At 38.9% G+C, this 6,059-nt stretch overlaps 1 pseudogene; it reads right to left on the bottom strand.

The window, feature by feature from the left end:
• Positions 1-5,882: 5,882 nt before the first annotated feature.
• LOC115853381 (DNA-directed RNA polymerases I, II, and III subunit RPABC4 pseudogene) lies at positions 5,883-6,059 on the bottom strand (annotated as a pseudogene).

Raw genomic sequence — 6,059 nt, 5'->3', positions numbered from 1 at the left:
CCTGATAAATGACAACTCAGGAACATTAGAATTTTCCTCATTTCCAGTTTAGTATTATGTACTGGCTTTTTTTTTTTAACCTAGAAATCACTTGCTACAGAGAGCACTGTAGAAAGAGGCAGGTAAGCTTCCAAACAGAGGGACAGGAAAAACAGGTATGGAAGTGTAATGGAACAGAGGGGAGGTGGTTTTATAACTCTCCTTGACTTCAACAGTCAGAAAAGTTGAACTGTGTCCCCTCCCGCCCTGGTCTAGGGCTCCAAGCTGGTATATGACTCACTATAATGTCCTTTTGTCTTTTCATCTGCATCAGTGGCCCTGCAATTTCTCGCTTGAGGTCCAGGTTTGGAAAGATAAGTCTGTTTCCTTGAGTCATATTCTATAAGGAGATCAGGGTAACTTTCTCCAAATCTATGTATTTGTTTAATTTCATTAAAAAATATACTTATTTGCTTATTTCTTTGGCTGCACTGAGTCTTAGTTACAGCATGCAGGATTTTCATTGTGGATGTGGGATCTAGTTCCCTGACCAGGGATCAAACCTGGGCCCCCTGCATTGAGAGCATGGAGTCTTAAACGCTGGAACACCAGGGAAGTCCCTGTTTCATTTCTTCATTCCTTCATTTATTGAACATTTCTTGAGCTTCCATTAAAAATATAATAAGGAAAAAGTAGGAGATGGCTCCTTCCGTCAAGGAGACAGACACAGCACTACCACTACTACTACTTCTACTGCTATTACTACTACTGCTGCTGCTGCTGCTACCACTACTACAATGCAATATAATATAGAGATTTGGGTACACATTCCATAGGGGAACTGAGGAGAAAGCAGTGAGGTGCTAGGAATCCCAGGGAGGAGCCACTGGAAAAGTTTCACACAGGAAGAGTCTTTTTTTTTTTTTTTAACATCTTTATTGGGGTATAATTGCTTTACAATGGTGTGTTAGTTTCTGCTTTATAACAAAGTGAATCAGTTATACATATACATATGTTCCCATATCTCTTCCCTCTTGCATCTCCCTCCCTCCCACCCTCCCTATCCCACCCCTCCAGGCGGTCACAAAGCACCAAGCTGATCTCCCTGTGCTATGCGGCTGCTTCCCGCTAGCTATCCACCTTACGCTTGGTAGTGTATATATTGAGCTGGGTTTCAAAGACTAGGCAGCAGTTTACGAGGTGAAGAAGGAGGAAGCAAGGCATTCCAGGCAGAGGGAATGAACTTGGAGGCATAAAAGAAGTGTGGATTGAGAGTTCGGTGTGTATGAATAAGAAATGATAAAGTAATTTGAAGACAGGTTGTGAAGAACTTTATGTCATGCTTAGGATATTGGCTTTTTATCTTCAAGACAATGGGAACTAGATTTTTTTCTTGTTCACCTATTTATATGTTAATGTATTACTATTACTTAATAATACAAACAAATATAAATATTATATGATCATATATAATAAATGTAATAAATAATATAAATATAAAATAATATATTTATGCTAACTTACTAACATTATTATGTGAATAATTTTTTTGGTAGTTCATTACAAAAAAAGAAAGAAAATGTCTACATACTACTTTTCTGGCCTAAGAAGTATTTTTCATTGAATAGAGCTACTTTGTTTTAGAAAGCATGACTTCCTTACAAACAATGTATTGAACAAAATCAGTGCAAGTCCACTGCTCTCAGTAACCGCTTGTTTTTGGAGTGCTGCTCAGAACATTTCAAAGAGAGACTGCTCTAGCAAGGCCTTGCACAATGGCAAGACAGAGGCAAAATGCTTTTTACTTACTAAAATTTCATTAAGAAAAAAAGATCAACAAAAATTTCAGGGGAATGTTCAATACTTAAAGTCCATTGGTACCATGTTTTTTAGATTTACTTGGACCTTAAACTGTTGTTTTAAAATACTGATATTAGAGTCTGGTTTTTACTTTTTTTTTTTTTTTGGTTTTTACTTTTATTTAGCTGGCTTCCCAAGCATTTGTCTTGAGAATTCTGCACCTTCATTGGACAGTTATTCCCTGGAGCATGCACACAAAGTTCTCTGTGCAAGACTCTATGGAAAAGTCTACTCTTGGCATTTGGAAGGTCTATCCTTGTGACTTATGGCTTGGGCATCCATTTGGAACCATTGTGAACAATTTGAGGGGCTCACGCTGTCTAAATTAAGAGAGTATTTCTTACCAGGTGGCTTCCTCCTCTTCTGCCTGCACCTCACTTTCAGCTGCTCCCAGAGATACCTGTCTCTCTTTTTGAGGTTCTCCCTAGGGCCATCCAAAGTAAATTTTAGCGTTGCCACATATTTTAAGTCAGACTTACTCCAAACAAACCTCCCAAATTTGGTGAAAGTCAACCAAACCATTTTTAGTGATTCAGTAACAGAAAACTAGAAATGTAACTTATAAATTACTTTCCTTAATAAATACGAACAACAGGGCTTCCCTGGTGGCACAGTAGTTAGGAATCCACCTGCCAATGCAGGGGACATGGGTTCGAGCCCTGGTCCGGGAAGATCCCACATGCCGCGGAGCAGCTAAGCCTGTGAGCCACAACTACTGAGCCTGCGTGCCACAACTACTGAAGCCCGCACGCCTAGAACCCATGCTCCACAACAAGAGAAGCCACTGCAGTGAGAAGCCCGCGCACCGCCAGCGAAGAGTAGCCCCTGCTCGCCAAAACTAGAGAAAGCCCGCGGGCAGCAACGAAGACCCAACGCAGCCAAAAATAAATAAATAAATAGACAAAAAAAAATTAAAAACAATAATATAAATTTACCTTCCTTAACAACAAAAACAAAAAGCAACAAAAGAACAACAATGACAACAAAAGACAGAAAAAGAGAGATCCTGAAAATACATAGAAGGACAGGGTAGGGCTCCCCTGGTGGCGCAGTGGTTGAGAGTCCGCCTGCCGATGCAGGGGACACGGGTTCGTGCCCCGGTCCGGTAAGATCCCACATGCTGCGGAGCGGCTGGGCCCGTGAGCCGTGGCCGCTGAGCCTGCGCGTCCGGAGCCTGTGCTCCGCAACGGGAGAGGCCACAGCAGTGAGAGGCCTGTGTACCGCAAAAACAAAAAAAAAAGGACAGGGTAGAAGAAGAGGCAGCTATTGCAATGATGTGAGAAATGATCAGGCCCTGAAAGACAGTGATTTTGATGGGTTTGTGTTACTGAGTTGGTCTAATTGATCTCGGAGAGACAGCAGTGAGCAGTCCTGAAGAGAGATCTTAGTTCCCTGCCCAGGAATTGGACCTGGGTAGCCTGGATGAAAATCAGGAATCCTAGCCGCTAGACCACCAGGGACTAGAGGCTAGAAAGAAAGTGGCCCTGGCCCTTTCCCCCAGTTGAAAGCAAGAATGTTTCAAGGAGGCAAAAACTGTAAAAATAGGTACGAAGTTTATTATTAGAGACACAGTACAAGGTATGGGAGAGCACACAGAGCATAAAGTTTGTTTATTTAAGACAGAAACTAGGCAGAAATACATACCCAGAGAGAAAGCTTATGGCCATCCTGAACAAAGAGTGTAGTAACGAGGTGATTTAAATTAATATTTAAATAGGACAGTCCTTCCAGGTCTTTGTTTACCTTTGGCTAATTATCTTGTTTCTTTTTTCACACCTGACTGGTCCTAGGACCCTCCCCAACATGTGTGCGCAACTTTAAAAAAATTTTATTTATTTATTTTTTTGTATAGAAATGTTTTATTTTTTGAATTTTATTTTATTTTTATTTTTTTATACAGCAGGTTCTTATTAGTCATCCATTTTATACATATTAGTGTATACATGTCAATCCCAATCTCCCAATTCATCCCACCACCACCCCCCTGCCGTTTTCCCCCCTTGATGTCCATACATTTGTTCTCTACATCTGTGTCTCAATTTTTGCCCTGCAAACCGGTTCATCTGTACCATTTTCTAGGTTCCACATATATGCATTAATATACGATATTTGTTTTTCTCTTTCTGACTTACTTCACTCTGTATGACAGTCTCTAGATGCATCCATGTCTCTACAAATGACCCAATTTCATTCCTTTTTATGGCTGAGTAATATTCTGTTGTATATATGTACCACTTCTTCTTTATCCATTTGTCTGTCGATGGGCATTTGGGTTGCTTCCATGACCTGGCTATTGTAAATAGTGCTGCAATGAACATTGGGGTGCATGTGTCTCTCTGAATGGTGGTTTTCTCTGGGTATATGCCCAGTAGTGGGATTGCTGGGTCATATGGTAATTCTATTTTTATTTTTTAGGGAACCTCCACACTGTTATCCATAGTGGCTGTATCAATTTACATTCCCACCAACAGGGCAAGAGGGTTCCCTTTTCTCCACACCCTCTCCAGCATTTCTTGTTTATAGATTTTCTGATGATGCCCATTCTAACCAGTGTGAGGTGATACCTCATTGTAGTTTTGATTTGCATTTCTCTAATAATTAGTGATGTTGAGCAGCTTTTCATGTGCTTCTTGGGCATCTGTATGTCTTCTTTGGAGAAATGTCTATTTAGGTCTTCTGCCCATTTTTTGATTGGGTTGTTTGGTTTTTTTCATATTGAGCTGCATGAGCTGTTAGTATATTTTGGAGATTAATCCTTTTTCAGTTGCTTCGTTTGTAAATACTTTCTCCCCTTCTGAGGGTTGTCTTTTCGTCTTGTTTACTGTTTCCTTTGCTGTGCAAAAGCTTTTAAGTTTCATTAGGTCCCATTGGTTTATTTTTGTTTTTTATTTCCATTACTCTAGAAGATGGGTCAAAAAAGATCTTGCTGTGATTTATGTCAAAGAGTGTTCTTCCTATGTTTTCCTCTAAGAGTTTTGTTGTTGTTATGGTTGTAAAGAGATATTTACTGGGACTCTTGTATAGAAAGGACAAGCTCAAGAAGGAACATGGCAGAATTACAAGATTATGAAAGCCACGGTCCAGGAAAACCTGGACCAAGGAAGCACTCTTTAAAAATCTTGAGTATGGTAGTACTTTGTATAGCACATAATAAATTTATAGAACTTACTATTTGAGGATGGTAGTAGAAATACCTCTTTTTTTTTTAAATGGTACAGTTAATACTTTGAATGTGAGAGACACACAAAGCTATTAACAAAGTTGGAATATATCTAATCGAATCCTGGAACAGATGGAGTATCTGAGCATCCATATCCCTAAGATCAAGGCAAAAGCTTTAAACAGTCATCCAACAATTCAGTGTAAACCAACACATTTTTTTAATATCCTGAAAGCAGAGTTTTTTACCTTAATGGCTGATTACACCTGGGAAATTGTACCTGCCTTAATAGTCTGCTTCATCCACTTTACTTCGGGTTGACTTTGCCTTAACAGAAAGCAACCATTAAAGTTTATTTTCCCTTGCCAAAGATTTTAAAAGTAGTCAAGCATTATATACAAATACAGAAAGGCCTATGCCAAGTTAACAAATGAAAATTTTAACTCAAAATGAGCTATGCACACTGACAGTAAGTGCATTGGTATACTCTACACAAAATGATGCTGGAGAGTTTACAAACAATTGGTGATGTAAAACAGTGGTTTCCTAGGAACTTACTTAATCAGAACTTTAGAGGGCCCTAGCAAACTTCATTTTTAACAAGGGTGCCAGATGATTCTAGAATTTGATTAAAGTGTAGTTTGGGGAAGCACTTTAACCTTCATTGTGTGTCAGATTACATATAAAATTAAATTACAAACCATGTAACAGAACAAAAAATAATATCCTTATATAAACTATTAGTAGATACCTAAATACAATATGGCTTTTAAAATGAAAACATGTGTGTATAGTTGTATTCATAAAGTACACTAATCAAAAGCTATACAATATTAACAGCAAATCCAAATGCAAATGAAGATATTCCTCTGAATTTCGTGTTTCATTGAGCATCAAAAAACACCAATCTTTTAGTCCTTTTCTTGTGCATTATTCCGTATCCACATTCTGTGCATCGGATTGGATCCCTTGATTTTATTTCATTTTCTGTGTGACATTCTCCACAGATATATATCATTGGCTGTTGATTTGGGAGTTGAACGTCCTTCTGGGTGTCCAT

Source organism: Globicephala melas, chromosome 4 (assembly GCF_963455315.2).
Source record: "Globicephala melas chromosome 4, mGloMel1.2, whole genome shotgun sequence".
NCBI classification, from domain to species: Eukaryota; Metazoa; Chordata; class Mammalia; order Artiodactyla; family Delphinidae; genus Globicephala; species Globicephala melas.
Note: the sequence above shows the minus strand (reverse complement) of the source record. Positions and strands in the feature narration are given on the sequence as shown.